The 18,864-nt window shown below is 50.1% G+C and overlaps 1 protein-coding gene across 5 annotated transcripts in view; it reads right to left on the bottom strand.

Moving 5' to 3' along the window:
* The window catches only part of TP63 (tumor protein p63), a 343,415-nt gene that overhangs the window by 278,098 nt on the left and 46,453 nt on the right, over positions 1–18,864 (bottom strand). The gene's annotated exons all lie outside the window — the stretch shown is intronic.

The following is an 18,864-nucleotide window of genomic DNA, read 5'->3' on the forward strand; positions in this document are numbered from 1 at the left end:
GCCACCCGGATTGACATCCGGTTCCAGGAGCACGCTAGGGAGGTCACCCGTGAGAGGAGGATTCCACATCTAGTCCCTACCTCCCAGAGACCCGTCACTCTCCAGGCACACTCACCTGAGCCTATACAGGTCAACCAGACCAAGATGGTCAAGACCCGTCAAGACTTACGTCGTGCCGAGGGGAGCTGTTTCTACTGTGGCAGTAAGGAGCACCGGATCCGTTCCTGCCCTGAGAGGTCGGGAAACGCCTGTGTCTAGGATCGCTCGGAGAGGTCGCCCTAGACAAAAGTAAACCCTCTCCATCCCTGATGCTGTCTGTTTCTATCTTCTGCGGAGAGAACCGCTATTTTGAACTGGCTCAACTTGACTCTGTAGCTGCTGGAAATCTCATCTCTCAATCCCTGGTAGAAAAATACCACATTCCCACCAAACCTCTGGCCGTACCTTTATCTGTCGCCGCCGTGGATGGGGGCCTCTTACCACATCCCATCCAACTCATCACCGAATCTCTGACTCTACAGGTGGGAATGCTGCATTCTGAGAGCATCTCCTTTCATGTTCTGCCTGGACTCTCTCACGCACTATTGCTTGGCCTGCCTTGGCTCCAGAAACATGCACCCGTGCTTGATTGGCAGACCGGAGAGGTCCTTCGCTGGGGACAGGACTGCCATAAGACTTGTCTAGTTCCCGTTCGTCCTGCCCGTCCTTCTCCTACCCCAGCCAATCTGCCCGGTCTTCCGGTTCCCTATTGGTCTTATGCGGGTGTCTTCAATAAAAAAGAGGCAGAGACTTTACCTCTTCATAGACCATACGACTGCCCAATCGACCTGATGCCCGGCTCTACTCCCCCCCGTGGGCGAATCTACCCTTTGTCCGCTGCTGAAACCCGGTCCATGTCTGAATATATTGAGGAGAACCTGGCCCGGGGATTTATCCGGAAATCTACCTCCCCGGCGGGAGCAGGCTTCTTCTTTGTCAAAAAGAAGGACGGCTCACTCCATCCATGTATAGACTATAGAGGCCTAAACCAGATTACTGTGAAGAATAAATACCCCCTTCCGCTTATTCCTGAATTATTTGACCGTCTGAGGGGGGCTAGAATCTTCACCAAACTGGATCTCCGTGGGGCGTATAACCTGGTCCGTATCCGTCAGGGAGATGAGTGGAAGACGGCATTCAATACCCGGGACGGCCACTATGAGTACCTTGTGATGCCCTTCGGTCTCTGTAACGCTCCTGCCATCTTTCAAGAGTTGGTCAATGACATCTTCCGTGATCTTCTCTACTCCTGCGTGGTGGTGTACCTGGACGATATCTTGGTCTTCTCTCCGGATCTTCCTACTCACCGGAGGGACGTTCGTCAGGTCCTGCTCAGGCTCAGGCAGAACCACCTCTACGCTAAATATGAGAAGTGCATCTTTGAGCAGACCTCTCTTCCATTTCTGGGCTACATAATCTCTCAGACAGGTCTACAAATGGATCCTGAGAAACTGTCTGCCATCCAGAAGTGGCCCCGACCAGAGGGGTTGAAGGCTATTCAGCGGTTCCTGGGCTTCGCCAACTATTACCGCCTGTTCATACCGCACTTCTCTTTCCGGACCGCCCCTATCTCTGCTCTCACCCATAAAGGTACGAACCCCAGAGAATGGCCGCCCGAAGCAGAGGAGGCATTTCTTTCCTTAAAACAGGCCTTCCTCTCCGCCTCGGTGCTGCATCGTCCGGACGGCAACAAACAATTCTTCCTAGAAGTTGACGCCTCCTCCTCCGGAGCTGGGGCGGTACTTACCCAAAAATCTTCTTCCGGAAGAAAGGTAACCTGCGGCTTTTTCTCCAAACTTTTCTCCTCTTCTGAGCGCAATTATTCTATAGGAGACCGAGAATTGTTGGCCATTAAGATGGCACTGGAGGAGTGGCGTTACCTGCTCGAGGGGGCTCTCCACCCGGTAATAATTTACACTGACCACAAGAACTTGGCATATCTCCAGAGCGCCCAGAGACTTAACCCGCGCCAAGCCCGGTGGTCTTTGTTTTTTGCCCGCTTTGATTTCATTCTTCATTTTCGTCCGGCTGACAAGAACATCAAAGCTGACGCCCTGTCCCGATCCTTTCTGGTGTCTGATCTTGAGGAGGAGCCTAAACACATCATCGATCCCGCCAGAGTAATGCAGGTAGCCCCCGTGGGCCTAAATCGTCTCCCTCCCGGTAAGACGTTCGTAACGGAGTCCGATCGGGAGAAGATTCTACAATGGGGTCACTCGTCTAAGCTAGCTGGGCACGCCGGTCAGAAAAAGACCCTCCAGCTTATTACCCGGCACTACTGGTGGCCTACCCTGCACAAGGATGTTATTGACTTTGTTTCTGCCTGTGTGTCCTGCGCCCGCAACAAAGTTCCGAGACACCTGCCTACCGGCCGCCTTCTTCCTCTGCCTGTGCCTGCTGCCCCGTGGCAACATATAGCTATGGACTTCATAACAGATCTCCCCGTCTCTGCCGGTTGTACGGTCATTTGGGTGGTCGCTGACCGCTTTTCCAAAATGGCTCATTTTATTCCCCTGCCAGGCCTCCCATCTGCTCCCGAGCTAGCTAAAGACTTTATCCGCCACATCTTCCGTCTCCATGGTCTGCCTCTCCACATCGTGTCGGATCGTGGGGTTCAGTTCACCTCACGCTTCTGGAGAGCCACATGTAAACTGCTCGACGTCACCCTGGACTTCTCCTCCGCTTACCACCCACAGTCCAATGGTCAAGTGGAGCGGATCAATCAGAATTTGACCAGTTACCTCCGGCACTTCATTAATGCCCACCATTCAGACTGGGTGGATCTCCTACCATGGGCCAAGTTCTCTTACAACAATCACGAGAGCGAATCTTCTTCTAAATCCCCGTTTTTTGTAGTCTTCGGTCAGCATCCTCGGATCCCTTTTCCTGTCTCCACCTCTGTGGACAACCCGGCTGCGGAATCTCTCGTTAGCAAATTTTCCTCCATTTGGGAGAGTACCCGATCCGCACTCCTTCAGTCGTCCGAGCGGATGAAGAGACACGCCGACAAAAAACGCCTGGATTCCCCACAATTTCGTCCCGGAGATAAAGTCTGGCTCTCATCCAAATATGTCCGGCTCAAGATTCCTTCCTATAAGTTAGGGCCTCGGTTCATCGGCCCACTGGAGGTTATCAAACAGATCAACCCGGTGGCCTATAAATTGAAACTCCCGGCCAACTTACGGATCCCTAACTCCTTCCATGTATCTCTTCTCAAACCCGTGGTACTTAACTCCTTTTCCAAGTCTACAGGTACGCCTCCTGCTCCAGTTTCTGCTGAAGACGAGTTTGAGGTAGAGAACATTCTGGCCACCAAAAGGGTAAGAGGAAAGACCTTTTTTTTAGTGGATTGGAAGGGGTTTGGTCCTGAGGAGAGAACATGGGAGCCCCGGGAGAACATCCATGCCCCTCTCATCCTTGCTAAATTTTTGTCTGGCCTAAAAAAGGGGGGGCCTAAAGGGGGGAGTACTGTAGCGTCGGCGTCCCTGCCTCCTGCTAGGCAGGGACGCTGTTCCCCTCACCTCTCTGCTCCGTGCCCGGCGGCTTCCTCCCGCTCTGCTTGCAGCGCCCGCTCTCCCCCGGTCACTGTGCTTAGGGCGCGCGCGCGCTCCCCCTCTCTTAAAGGGGCCGCGCGCGTCGCCCTAAGGAGTCCCCGGCCAATGGCCGGAGGATCCCTCCATATATAAGGCACCTCCTCCAAAATGGAGGTGCCCGAGCAATGTAGTGCCCTGTTCACTACTCTGCTTCAGCCCTCAGGTCCCGTTGCCTGTTACCTGCCTGTTACCTGCCTGTTACCTGCCAGTTACCTGCCAGTCTCCTGCCAGTTTGCTGCCTGATTCCTGCCTGTCATCCGCTTTCCTGCTTGCTAGCCTGAGGTCCGACGGTCTGCCTTCCGACACCTGTCAGTCTGTCTATGGACCAGCTTGCCCGCTCACCTGGGAGCGCTCATCTGCTACCTGCCTGTTAGCCTACCTGGAGGCTCCGCCGTCACGTGCTGTGACCACCTGCCAGTCCAGAGACTCTTGCCCGCTCGCCTGGGAGCGCTCATCTGCTACCTGCCTGTTAGCCTACCTGGAGGCTCCGCCGTCACGTGCTGTAACCACCTGCCAGTCCAGAGACTCTTGCCCGCTCACCTGGGAGCGCTCATCTGCTACCTGCCTGTTAGCCTACCTGGAGGCTCCGCCGTCACGTGCCGTGACCACCTGCCAGTCAGAGACTCTTGCCCGCTCACCTGGGAGCGCTCATCTGCTACCTGCCTGTTAGCCTACCTGGAGGCTCCGCCGTCACATGCTGTGACCACCTGCTTATCCAGAGACTCTCGCCTGCTCACCTGGGAGCACTCATCTGCCATCTGCCTGCTAGCCTACCTGGAGGCTCAGCCGTCACAAGTCGTACCTGCCCGTTTACCCAGAGACTGTCCCGGTCACTTGCCGTGACCTCCTGCCCGTTTACCCAGAGACTGTCCCGGTCACTTGCCGTGACCTCCTGCCCGTTTACCCAGAGACTGTCCCGGTCACTTGCCGTGACCTCCTGCCCGTTTATCCAGAGACTGTCCCGGTCACTTGCCGTGACCTCCTGCCCGTTTACCCAGAGACTGTCCCGGTCACTTGCCGTGACCTCCTGCCCGTTTACCCAGAGACTGTCCCGGTCACCTGCCGTGACTGCCTGCCTGTCTTCCCTGGTCGCCACCCGCTTCCTTACAAGGACCGCCCCCTTGTATAAGTTGCTCAGAGGTTCCGCCTCCCAGACCCGTTGCAATCTCAACCCAATTGAGCATGCATTTCACTTGTTAAAGACTAAACTTCAGACAGAAAGGCCCACAAACAAACAGCAACTGAAAACCACCGCAGTGAAGGCCTGGCAGAGCATCAAAAAGGAGGAAACACAGCGTCTGGTGATGTCCATGAGTTCAAGACTTCAGGCAGTCATTGCCAACAAAGGGTTTTCAACCAAGTACTAGAAATGAACATTTTATTTACAATTATTTAATCTGTCCAATTACTTTTGGTCCCTTTAAAAACAGGGTGGCACATGTTAAGGAGCTGAAACTCCTAAACCCTTCATCCAATTGTAATGTGGATACTCTCAAATGAAAGATGAAAGTCTGAACTTTAACTGCATCTGAATTGTTTTGATTAAAATTCATTGTGGTAATGTCTAGAACCAAAATTAGAAAAATGTTGTCTTTGTCCAAATACATATGGACTTAACTGTAGGTTCTTCTTGCTGTGGAGGGTCTTCTGGCTGTTGGAAGATGGGAATCATAGGTATTATCACCGCTCCTCCTATTTGGGGCCAATCTGCCGGGAAATCTCCTAATTTAGTGTGGAGTACATCTTCCTCAGGCTCCTCCGATTCAGTGAGAGGCACTTGCTCTTGGGGCTTTAGCAGGTGTGGACACAACTTCAGGTGGTCCCTTGATACCATTGCAGTCGTTCTTCCTCCGTCTCTACTAATTAGGCAGGTCTTCCTATTATTGAATCTTGACTTTAACACAGTGTAGGGTTCTCTCTCCCACTGGTCATCAAGTTTGTAATTTCTCCTTTTCCTCTTTAACACCACTTCTCCTGGTGTGAAGGGTTCTGCGGGGGCACTTTTATTGTAGTGGGCTTCCTGCTTGTCTCTTACCCTATTCAGACTGTCTTCGACACAGGCTTGTACCCTCCTGTACTGTTCCTGTCTGGTCGTGTTCCAGTCCTCAGTGGACATATCTGCTTCAGGTTCTACTACACCAAGCTCCAGGTCCATGGGCAACTTTCCGGGTCTTGCTCGCATGAGATATGCTGGAGTACAATTGGTGGAACTCACAGGTATGTGGTTGTACAGATCAACCAGTTCAGGTAGTAGGTCTGGCCACTGATTTCTCTCCTCTAATGGTAAGGCCTTCAGCAGGTTGATGACGATGTTATTTATCTTTTCAAAGAGACCGTTGGTTTGGGGGTGGTACGGTGTAGTCCGGATCTTTTTACACCCGTACAGATGACAGAACTCCTTGAACAATTCCGCTTCAAAGGCTGAGCCTTGATCTGTCAGCACCTGCTCCGGGTATCCATGGGGCCTGCAGAAGTACGCCTGAAACGTCTTCGCCGCAGTTTCTGCCGTCAGATCCTTGACGGGGGCGACCACCAGGAACCAGGAGTAGTGTTCCACCATGGTCAGGGCATAGGAGTATCCTGACCTGCTGGGTGACAGCTTGACATGATCCAGGGCCACGATCTCCAAGGGCCGAGTTGTCTTGATGGGTTGCAGGGGTGCCTTCTGGCTGCTGTAGTCTTTCCTTCTGAGACTACCGGGTCCACAGTCTCGGCACCATCTCTCTATGGAGCTCCGCATTCCAACCCAGTAAAATCGACCTTTTAGCAGGGTTTCTAGCTTCTTCCAGCCAAAGTGCCTCGCTTGATCGTGGTAGGCCTCCAACACCATCTGGATGTCCGTCCTGGGCACTACAACCTGGCACACCATCTCATGGGTCCTCGGGTTGACGTACCTTCGGCACAGCTTCTCCCTATAGATGAACAGCCGGCTTCTCTCACCCCACAGTTGCTTGGCTTGTAGAGACGCTTCCTTCTCCAGGGGGGAACCTTCCTGGGTTATCAGTTCTTTAATACGGCTGACAACCGGATCGCTGTCCCGGGTCTCTTTCCAGCTGTGGTGAGGCAAAGGGTTTAGCGTCTTACCGCGATGCCTCCTGGAGGCTCATTGCTTGTGGACCTTTCCATTATGGTGGAAGGCAGGTAGCTCAATCTCTTCCAGGTCATCCACTTCTTCTTCAGTGTCCGACTGGTGAGGCATCCTGGACAGGGCATCGGCATTGGCATTCTTGCGGCCTGCCTGGTACTTAATGGTGAACTGGTAGTTTGACAGCCGAGCCATCCATTCTTGTTCCATGGCTCCTAACTTGGCTGTTTACAGATGAGTCAAGGGGTTATTGTCTGTGTAGGCAGTGAACTTACTGGAGCCTGGGTAGTGTTTGAACCGCTCGGTGATGGCCCAGACCAGGGCCAGGAACTCCAACTTGAAGCTGCTATAGTTCTCTGGGTTCCTCTCGGTCGGGCGGAGCTTCCTGCTTGCATAGGCGATCACCTTTTCTTGGCCATTCTGCTTCTGACTTAACACAGCTCCTAATCCCTCGTTGCTGGCATCAGTGTACAGCAGGAACGGTTGGCTGTAGTCAGGGTAGGCTAGGATCTCTTCACCGGTCAGGATCTCCTTCATCACCTTAAAGGATTCAGCTTGCTCCATACCCCACTGGAACGGGAGGTTTTTGCCTCTCCCAGACTGTCCTACCAGGAGATCTTGCAAAGGCGCCGCTTTCTTGGTATAGTCCTCCACAAACTTCCGGTAATACCCGACTAGTCCCAGGAACTGACGTACCTCCTTGAGGCTCTTCGGCTCCGGCCATTTCTGGATTGCAGTGACCTTCTCCGGGTCTGGTGCTATTCCCTCTGGACTAACGATGTGCCCCAGGTACTGTACCTTTCGCTTGAGCAGGTGGCACTTTGAGGGCTTCAGCTTCATCCCATACCAGGACAGCGACTCAAACACCTCTGCCAGGTGCTTCAAGTGGTCCTCATACGTTCTGGAGTACACTATCACGTCATCCAGGTATAGTAGTACAGTCTCGAAGTTGCGGTGTCCCAGGCAGCACTCCATCAACCTCTGGAACGTTCCTGGGGCGTTGCATATTATTGAACTCGCAGAGTCCCATCGGGGTGGTGAAGGCCATTTTCTCCCGATCCTCCTCAGCAACAGCTACTTGCCAGTACCCACTAGTGAGGTCAAGGGTGGAGAAGTAATTTGCAGACTTTAAGGCAGCCAGGGATTCCTCTGTACGTAGTAAAGGGTATGCATCTTTATGTGTAATGCGATTTACTTGTCTGTAATCTACACACATTCTCATGCTTCCATCCTTTTTCCTGACTAGAACTAGGGGAGCTGCCCAGGGACTACAACTATCCCTTACTACCCCTGCCTTCTTCATGTTGTGCAACATCTCCTTCGCCTTCTGGTAGTGTGCTGGTGGTATAGGCCTGTAACATTCTTTGATGGGTGGATGGTCACCTGTGGGTATATGGTGTTGTACCCCTTTAATCCTCCCAAAGTCAAGTGGGTGTTTACTGAATACCTGCTCGTATTCCTGAACCACCCGGTGTACACCCTGCTTCTGATGGGCAGGAGTGGTGTCCGTCCCAACATGGAGATGTTGACACCAATCCTCCACCTGGGTTCCCGGGTCATTATCCTCCACTTTGTCTGGTGAGGTTAAGGACTCCGCTGTGTGTATGGAGTTGTTATCTACTGTGTACAGATTGGCAACAGTGGCGTAGCGTGGTTATCTAATCTCGTCCTCCCCGTAGTTTAGGAGGCGTACGGGCACCCTCCCATTGCGTACATCCACTACCCCTCTGGCAGTAAAGAGTGTAGGTCTATGCTCCAAGCTAAGGGGCTCTACTACCGCCTGGTAGCTCTGTCCTTTAAGACCTATTGCTGCTCTACACCAAATCAGCATTTCACTCATTGGGGGAATCACAATGGGTATCGGGTCTGTCACCCGTACATTACCAATTTCAACACCTGATAGTTTTACCTGTTGCTGGTACATAAGGGCTCGGCTCTCTTTCTGGAGCACCCTCCTCTGCCCTGGTCTGGCGGTGTCAGCCATCTGTTGGAGCAAGAACAACACTTCTCCCAAACAGTTACTAACAATATTTGTGCCAAGTACCATATACAAGTCTGTATCATCAGGATTAGTCTCTACTACAATTAGTCCCTGGTCCTTCAATTCCACTCTTCCCACCTTTACTGCCACATCCTTAACCCCGACTAGGTTAAGGGGAAGGCCATTGGAAGCATACACGGAAAGGTTTGGAGCTGGCGGGCTCCGTTCATCTATGGACCAGAACCTTTTGTAGAGGACATCAGGCATAATGGTTACCTGAGATCCTGTGTCCAGCAGGGCAGGGGTCGCGATGCCGTCCAACACAATGGACGGGAAAGGTCTTCCTCCCACGAACCGGCGGTACCAGTTTGTTAGGCCTGGTTGGTCTACTCCTGGGTGTCGGCCCTCGGCCCCAGGGTTTTCTCATTTAAAGGACACCTCCACATGGTGTGGCCTGCTTTATGGCACCGGTAGCAGATGAAGTCTTCTGGAGGGCGCCGTTGGTCCTTGGTCCTCCCACAGGGTGGCGTTGTCCCCCTCCGGGGTGGTGTTGTCCTCCTACGGGGTGGCGTTGTCCTTCTTCTTCTTCTCATCCAGGGGACATCCTCAGGGCTGTCGGCTAGCAAGATCCTTCCTTCCGGTTCAGGCTCCGTCTGTAGCTGCAGGGTGCTCATGACAGTGGCAAGGGTTTTACTTAGCTGGCGCACCTCAGAGCGTAGGCTGTCCAGCTTGCTAGGGGGCACTGTTTGCATCCTTGTTTCAGCCGTTAGTGAAGGAGCGGTGGGCGCTGCAGGCACTGGGGTGGCCCCACCCTGGTAACGCTGTATAGCAGTGTCTGTGGTCTCCAGGGGCTGCAGGCCCTTTATAGCCATGTCCTTAAGGGTGTCAAAGGTGGCATCTGGATGGTCTAAGGCCCACCACCGTACAGTTCTGCTTTCTTCCTGGGACTTTAACCCCCGGATGAACTTTTCCATCAGCATTTTATTTTTATCATGGATGCTGGCTGGACTAACCTGTTTCAGGGACTGCAGGGCCTCCTGTAAGCGCCAGGCATAGTCCCGGATACTGTCCTCAGGTTTTTGGACACAATGGTAGAACCTCATCCGGAGATCTGTTTCAGTGCGGTTTTCAAACGCGGTTTGCAATCTTTTAAAGATGGTGGACACTGATTCTTGGACTGCGGCTGGCCAGGTTTCAACTTCTCGCTCAGCGGCACCAGTCAATTGTCCTAACACTACAGCGGCTCTCTGCTTGCCAGTCCTAGAATACATGTCCAGTATGCCGCATATCTTCCTCTTGAATCCGGACAGTGTGTCCGGTTTGCCGTTATACTGAGGTAACCACTTCGCTCCCGGGATATACGGCAGGGCCATAGGTATGACAGGGGTTACAGGCCCTGCTGGTGGAGCGGCCGCTTCAGCCTGCTCAGCGCCGAGCGCACGTGGGACATCGGGGCCGTTAACCGGTATTCCGACGCTCTGCTAGGCTTCGGACATCGTTGCGCCCCCCTAGTGAACCTTCTGAACTTTTCTTTTAGGTAGGCCGCAGCTCCGCGGGCAACGGTCTTCTTTCAGGACCTTGCGTCGCTCTCTTCTGACGTCAGGGCGTCCTCTGGCTCCTTCCAGGACCTGACGTTTCCTGGTTCCACGTCAGGGGCGGGGCGTGTCCTCGACTTCGCGCGCTTCCAGCGGTTACGCCCTCTTCTTTCCGCGCGGTGACCCAAAAATGGCGGATAATGGCAGGAAACAGCGGCAATTGGCGGGAAAAACTTCACCACAGTAAGATTTACAGTCTTTTAAGGCCTACAGTACCCGGTGGCAACGGGCACGCAATCCTGTTCGTGACGCCAATTGGGATGTCGCGCCCCCGGGGGCCTTACTGATTGGGGGACAGTATATATATATCACGGTGGCTGGCCCAGGGCGGACAGTGCACAAAAGGGGTAGCGATTACTAATAAAGTTCAGAGAAATTCGTGACGCCACCTGTGGTGTCTGGTGAAGGACACCAGCACTGCAGCAGTCCTCTGAGGCAGGTGACAAGGCAGCTAAAGATGGTACAGCTCCCCACAAGTGGAGCGGGCCTCAGGGCAGTGTAGATAGATAGATGGTGGGTGCGCTGGGCGTTGTTGTGCAGGTAGAGAACGCCACAGGAGTAACGGACAGAGACAGGGGTTTTGCTTCGTTACCTTTACTGGTACAGCTGGTAGATAAGGTCCAGGGTACTCTAGGTGAAGGGCGCACTTTTGGACTTCTCCCCAGGGAGCAGGTATAAGGCCTCCTGATCCGTGTCTGCCTCTGTGTAAGCTCCTGGCCAGCCTGCAACTGTGCCTAGCTTATGTGTCTTGCTTTTTCTACTCCACCTGTTGCTGTGAAGTAGGACCTCCGGTTGGTAACCACTTTCCCTTGACGTCGGGGCCTTCGTGGTTCCTGGTCCTGTATGTGTCTAGCTTCAGGTTTGCCAGGGACTTGTAGTCCTCCTGGGATTCTGGTTATCCCTACCGGGTGTAAAGGGTCCCTGTAGGCTCGGACCCGGTGTCCGGTATATATACTGGGGTGAGCCTGGTATGCTCCTCTGCCCCCTTTTATCACTCTTTCCTTCCTCTCGCCTTCGGCCACGCTCGGGGCCCTCACCAGGCTTCAGTGCTGCTGGAGGCCTAGCTTGCCTCACACAGCAGCCTGCGTGCTGCTCTCTCTTCAGAGCACACTGTAACACTCACTAGAAAACACACTGAGCTGCCTGGCTCCTCCTTCCCTATATATATATCCCTATCAGGGCTCCCTCTGATGGTATGAGGTTGAAGGTGGAGGTGTTTGCATGTAGTGAGGGCCTCTTGTGGAGAAATCCGTTCATGCACCCTTCTGGGTTCTGTGGCACCATGCGCAGCAGGGCGCCACATTTCCATACATAATCCGCACCTAAGTATATCAATAAAATTGTCAGCCAAATACCAGGAAGTATCAAAAACAAACTAGCTTTATTTTAAGAATGACACACCAACAAGAGCCAAAAAAAGTGATAAAACGCAGGTTAAAAAAACACACCCAAAGGCAGTGCAAATCCGCAAGCAACCTAATTTAAATGGGTGCAGAAATTCTGCAGCACCGAAAACTCATGGGAACGTAGACTAAAATCAATGAGATTTTGCCAAACTTCATCCACACACTGCAAAAAATAAGATTACAGAGGAATTGAAATACGCAGCATGTCCATTTAGGTTGCTGACTTCATTGCTAATATTACCCTTTCTCAGTGATAGAAAGCGGCTTTTAACATGTTAGCAGCCACTGGTGGATCACTATTCCACCTGCGGCTGTTAAAGGCACATGACGGCTGATCAAATCAGCTGTCATGTGCCAGGAAAAATGCGGCTTCGCTCCGGAGCCTGCATCACAGGAGGGGGGTAGACTACCTTTGATGTACCTGTACGTCCAAGGTCACAAAGAGGTTGTCCACTACTAGGACAACCCCTTATTAATCCTTTTGTTTTCCTCCGACTGAAGCCCTAGATTCTCCTTTCATTGCACCAATAAAGTATGATGTCAACAAAAGCGCCTCCCAAACGCTGTATAATACTCTCACAGTGAATTCCTCCACAGTACCCTCTACACTCACAGTATGATGACCCTACTGTACCCCACCTCAATTCCCCCCTATAAAGTATGGCGACTCAAAAACAGTATGATACCCCAACTGTGACCCCTCACAAAGCCCTCTATGCAGTTTAATGGCCCAACACCTCTCCACATTGTATAATGGCCCCCTCTAGTCCTCCAAACAGTATAATTGACCCCATACAGTATGATGGATCCCAAACAAACCTTCACATTGTATGATTGATTGCATATGGTATAGTGGGCCCCACATAGCCCTCCATATAGTATTATTATTATGGCCGCCACAATATATTCACTGATTAAAATAAAAAAATACAATACTCACCTCTCCTTTTTGTTCTCCCACTGCTCCGGTTTCTCCAGTGAGAGTCAGATTCCGAAGAAGAATGATGAAGGTGGGAGCATCAGCTGACGCTCCCTTTTTCATCATTGCTTTAATAATAATAATTTTTCTTTATATAGCGCCAACATATTCTGCAGCACTTTACAATTAAGTAGGGACATGGACAGATAGTAAAAACAAGGAGTGAGGGCCCTGCTCGCAAGCTTACAATCTATATGGAAATAGGGGGACACAATAGGTAGAACATGGTCATCAGCCAGTATCTGTCTAAGAGCAGTTACCGTGTGCTATTGGGTGCAGGAAGGATGTGGAGACAGATGAATGGGCAGGAACAGATTAAAATGAACATTTAGGAGGGAATAGGGGAGAGTTAGGTGAGTGAGTTGAGGTGATAGGCTTGTCTGAACAGATGTGTTTTTAAAGCACGTTTAAAAACTTGGGGGCTAGATATTTACATGATCGTTCGAGGTCGTGCATTCCCGCAAACTCGCGCATCACCAGAGAAGCCTTGGAGATGGAGGTGTGAGGTTAGGTTTAAGGAGGATGTTAGTCTTAGATCAGTTGCAAAACAGAGGGCACGGGAAAGGTGATAGACAGAAATGAGGGGTGAGATATAGGGCGGTGCAGAACTATGGAGAGAGAGAGAGATGAGTTTCTATTGTATTCTGTAGTGGATGGGTAACCAGTGCAATGACTGGCACAGGGTAGAGGCGTCGGTCAAGAAGTGGACTGATAGAAATACGATCCTGGCTGCTGCATTCAGAATGGATTGGAGCAGAGAGAGTTTGTTTAGAGGGAGACAAATTAGAAGAGAGTTGCAGTAGTCGAGACGAGAGTGAATAAGAGCGACAGTAAGAGTTTTTGCAGTATCAAAGGTGAGAAAAGGTCGGATTCTGGAGATGTTTTTAAGGTGCAGGTGACATGAGTGAGAGAGTGATTGTATATGTGGAATAAAGGAAAGTTGTGTGTCAAATATGACTCCAAGACAGTGAGCTTGCTGCTTGGGAGTTATGGTGGTGTAAAGGACATATTGATACTCATGCTAGAGCAACTCCATTTTGTCTACTCGCTTTAAAATCATGTTATTATCACTCCTTGCATAACATACATTCTTTCTTTCTCTTCCCATAGAACTTATCCCACACTAACCTTTTCTCAAGAGAACATTTTGTCAGACACTGTTATCTAACTTGTTTAGGCCAGGATTGACCTTGTAAAATTTCCATAGTGCTTCAAACTAAAAATGATAATATGACCATATATGTGTTTTCCGTAATAATTATACTAACATCAGTTAGCCTATAGTATTGTAGTATGGCTGTAGAGTTGATTTGCTATTTGATATACACAAAACAATATAAAATGCTAAGCAAAATAAACGGGATCAGAGATTCTTTGAATCCTCCCAATACAGAACATTGTTTCCGTTTGGTTTTCTGTGGATTTCAATCAACATAATAATTTAATAATTTGACACTCACTTGGTCAACCATGAAGGGTTATTGCCCTCCCTTAACAGTTGGTGCCGTGACTCGGATCCCTAACCAGGGATGCCCCTCCACCTCTGGATGTCCACAAAGAGAGACCTGCCTTCAGCCTCCCCCACTGGAATTGGGACTGATCATCCCCCACAAAAAGCCACGGTAAGTGCACAAGTTCTTTACTAGTGACACTGACCGTTTGGCGTGGTTTCCACGTGGTGTGTGGTTGTTTGCAGTATCTACGGACGTCCTGGTTGGATATAGTCAAAGGTGAGACTATAAGGGGTGTAGTCCCATTAGGGGTCTGATATTATTTAACTTCAAATCAGTATCACCTCGGATTGACAAGTGAATATTGTGTGAATCTTTCTCAGCTTCTGACAAAAATCCTTAGGAGACTGAACATTGTTAGTTTCAGTTGCGGCAGATGATCGAAGATTGGGTAGGACACGCAAGTAGATATACGTATATCGAGTGTCCGGAGCTCTGCTAAGTTGCATAGCTGCAAAGCTGATGCAAAAGGCGCTCCTCCTTTCATTGTGCTGTGAAAGAATTAATTCCCCCGATGGGAGGGGTGAGTTGTTAATAGTGGAACAGCTGAGAGCTCTGGCCAGACTTCGCTGTGCACAAATTAAGGATCTTTTTGTCAGTTGTAGTGAATAATCAATGTTTCCGTGGAGCAGAAAGAATTTGTCTCCCCCGCAGGAGAAGGAGAATGTGAAGAATATCATGATCAGTCGAGAAGGCAAAAGCACGTGCCAAAAGTGTTTAAGGTGTTAAATTTTCCTGTGGAGGGGAGGATGTGCTGGTTGTGTTTTGGAATGAAGGAATTCGCCACAATAAAGGAAAATTAGTTGATTGTGGATTGTTGGAAGATGCTGAAAACTTTAGGAAAGTGGCACTTGAGATTTGTGATGAAGGATATGTTGAAAAAGTACAGGAGGAAGTAGGTCCCCCCCTTCCAAAATTATGTGTCCACAATCCAAATCTAGAGCCCCTAAAGAAGCATCTCCCACAAATGTAGCAGTACCCCAGCCCCTGTATCCGGAAACTGAGCAATTTATACCTTATGAGATTAAATACCCTGCACTTCCCACTGAGAGTCAGCCACCATCATATACCCAGACGGTTGGCTCTGTAATGTGTGTTGGGTCACTAATTCAGGATGGCGCAACACGTGCTATAATTGTGGAGCACGTAAACCCGGTGTCATAGCACCAACCTGCCCATTACTTAATGTAGACAGGGGATATTATAAACCACCACCCCCACCGGCCCCTGCCATGGTCCATACTCCATTCAGAGAGACCCAGGGTCCTCTGAACTCTTCCCTATTCACCCTCTCCCAAACTGGGGAAATAGAACATGGACACGAGTATGAGGAGGTGGCGTCTGTTTTACTGAATAGTCCTTCAAATTTCTCCACTATACTGAGAATAGGCATGGGGAGTATACCGCAGCAGCAGGTTGGGATCATTGTAAACGCAGCAAATGCGAAACTGCAGCATGGGTGGGGGCTAACTGCAGAGATATGTCATATTGGGGGACCTACAATACAAGCTGCATCTAATGATTACATCCGTGACCATGGTCCATTAAGAGAAGGAGAGGTGATGGCTACAAGAGCCGGACAGCTATCATGTCAGTTTGTTATACATGCAGTTGGACCAAAATATGATCCCCTGGATTTACCCAGGTCACAACATCTACTTAAAGAAACAATCCAAAACACCCTGGCATACGCATCACAGCTGTATGCGGCCCCAACCCTAGCCCTGCCATTCATTTCCACTGGTATCTTTGGATACCCAAAAGAGGTTGCGGCCAAAATAATAGTCGGGGCCAAAAAGCAGTGTATTGCCATGCATCCAACTAAATTGAGAGAGATAAGACTCTTGGCCATCGACAGAGATCTTGTTGATTATGCTGCTCAATTAATCAAACCCACAATCAAACCCGATATCTGGTCTCCTCCAGTATTCCCCTACCTCCAAGATCTCCCCACAATCTGTACAATGGTAGTTGCTGCACCCGCAGTACCCATAGCACAGTATCCCCCCTTGCTCCCCCGGTATCCTCCTCCTCCGTTACAGCCCCACTATTACCCCATGGTGGTACCTGATCAGCAAGTAATGTATCCCAAGAGAAGACCAGTAGTGAATTCCTGTCTTCAGTGTTGGAGATGTGGACGAGCAGGACACTTCCAAAGGGACTGTCACACCCCTGCTGGTCAGTGCACCACACAAGTCCCCATATTCAGAAATAGGACACCCGGCCCACGGGACTTGTCACGAGAAAATGTTCCCCAGGACCGCCCGTTCTGAAAGAAAGGCCAACCAGTGTCTGCCATCGTGATGCTGCCCGTAATCACCCCCGGGCTCTGTTCATCTGTAGTTCTCCCAGTGGGAGGGAATGAGGGAATCCATCCGGTAAAGTTCATGGTAGACACTGGGGCGGCCAACTCCATTTTAAAATCAATCCACTGAACTGACCAAGTCCAATTTTCTAACGACAATCTAATATTGATCGGTGTAGATGGCAGACCTAACAAACACACTTTCACCAAACCTATTCCAATTGGCCCATTTCCAGAAGTTGTGATGGCACAATTTGTCATATCCCTGACCAGCCAGGTAAATCTTTTAGGAGCGGACCTCTTGTCTAAATTCCAATCCAGAATTCAATTCCAAGACAATGGTCAGATGATCCTTACTTTAAAGGATCCAAACTCTGATGCACACAGAGAGGAGGTCTGCATCTTACGGCCACTACCCACGGTTATGATTAAAATATCAGATACTAATGGACTGTTAAAATGTTGAAAAGTGAATACATGTGAGGGAAAAGTTGCGCTGAAGGTTGCGCTGAGTTTGTTGACCGAAGGAAAAAGTATGTAGATATGTAGAGGAACTTAAATGGTTAACTGAAATATGCGCGCTGCCAGATAAGCGCCCAGTTACAGCTGCTAGCATAGCAGAACGGCCTTGGCTTGATACTGAGCATAGAGGGAAAAAAGGTGAATGGAGGAAGAAAATACAAACAATAAGGGAAACACGCTATGTTATGTGTATTACAAAGATACTGCTCTCCGATAATGGCGAAGTAATGAATTGTTGGAAATGTTCTAATTGTGGCCAGCAGATTATTGTGTTGCATGTCACGTGCCCCGTCCAGGAGACCACCCACCCCTTGCCACTACGCAAGCCACTCCTAGTGCCCTATCCTCATCTGTTATACCTATGTCCGCCCAAAGTTCCAACCCTTCCTGTAGCGGCCATGTTCCATGTTGCTACACCCATGGCATCACCTCCAGCCTCTGACCACATGTCCCTTTGATAGTGGCCATCTTGGTGCATCCTTCCTGTAGTATGCTTCCTTCTGGTGGTAGCCATCTTGGCACACCCGAAATACAGGCAGCAATACACACTACACCCAGAATCCCAGGAAGATCATCATGATCAGTGTGTGACAGAGCATTATATGTGTTTATGTAAATTAATTTTCTAGATGGTCATATATCCTTAAGCTTCTAATAGATGCACATACACGTTGTCTGGTTTACAGTAATTGATTAAGCAAACGTTTTTGTTTTTTTTTATTAGTATTCCACTACACAAAGACTGTCAGTTTCTGTTTGCATTTACATATTACATTACATATTACATTTACACGGAGCGAATGTCCATCAGGGCCAGTGTTAGCCTCCTCAAGCATCTAGCAAAACTGAATTGTCGAGTCTCAGCCTTGAAGCTTCAGTTTTGCCTTGGTCAAGTGGTCTTCTCAGGCCATTGCCTTACTCAGGGTGCCAGACATCTCACAGAAGAAAGGAAGATGGCCATCTATGCACTACCATTCCCAAAAGATCCCATAGAGCTGCAACGGTTCCTCGGACTATGTACATATTGCAGACAATGGATCCCAGGCGCCTCACGTCTGATGCAGCCCCTGTATGAAGCATTAAGAGAAAACACTCTGGCTGATGTAAACCACACGGAGCACCAAGAACTGTTGCAACAAGCCTTTGAGCATTAAAGTCAAGGATAATGACAGCCCCTGCCCTTGGGAATCCGGACTATGCTCAAACTTTCCATTTGTATGTCTCTGAGACAGGAGGACATGCAGCCGGAGTACTCACACAGAGACACTGTACAAAGCAGCGCCCAGTCAGTTATTACCCAGCGCATCTCTCCCCCAGCTGTCTACGAGCGGTTCACGCCACCTGCAGCTGCAGTTTTCGTTGATTTTGCCAGAAAATGTGAAGTTACACCGGTGGTGCACCACCATCAACCCAGCCACCCTGCTTCCAGCACCTGAAGGAGAGGGGAAAGAGGCTCCACCGCATGATTGTCTGGAACAAATTACTGCGGAGTCAACTCCACTTGTTCTAGTGGGGGAAGTACCCTTGGATGACCCAGAACTTACGTTATATATGGATGGATCCAGATATGCTGACACCTCTGGCAGGTTTCATACTGGATATGCTGTCACAACTGAAGATACATTGGTAGAGGCTGCGGCCTTACCTCCCAGTAAGTCAGCGCAGGAAGCAGAGCTCAAAGCTCTGACTGCAGGTTCTCCTGTGAAAAATGCTGAAAGCGTCAGACAATTGATAGAAGCGGTGCAACTACCAAGACAGTTGGCTGTCGCTCCACACGCTCTACGCTCTAAAGAAGAACGCCAGTCGTGGAAGGAGGAGGCGGGTGCTAAGTTGATAGATGGGCTATGG

This window comes from Phyllobates terribilis, unplaced genomic scaffold (assembly GCF_046119375.1).
Source record: "Phyllobates terribilis strain yellow unplaced genomic scaffold, ASM4611937v1 Scaffold_3__8_contigs__length_932513732, whole genome shotgun sequence".
NCBI classification, from domain to species: domain Eukaryota; kingdom Metazoa; phylum Chordata; class Amphibia; order Anura; family Dendrobatidae; genus Phyllobates; species Phyllobates terribilis.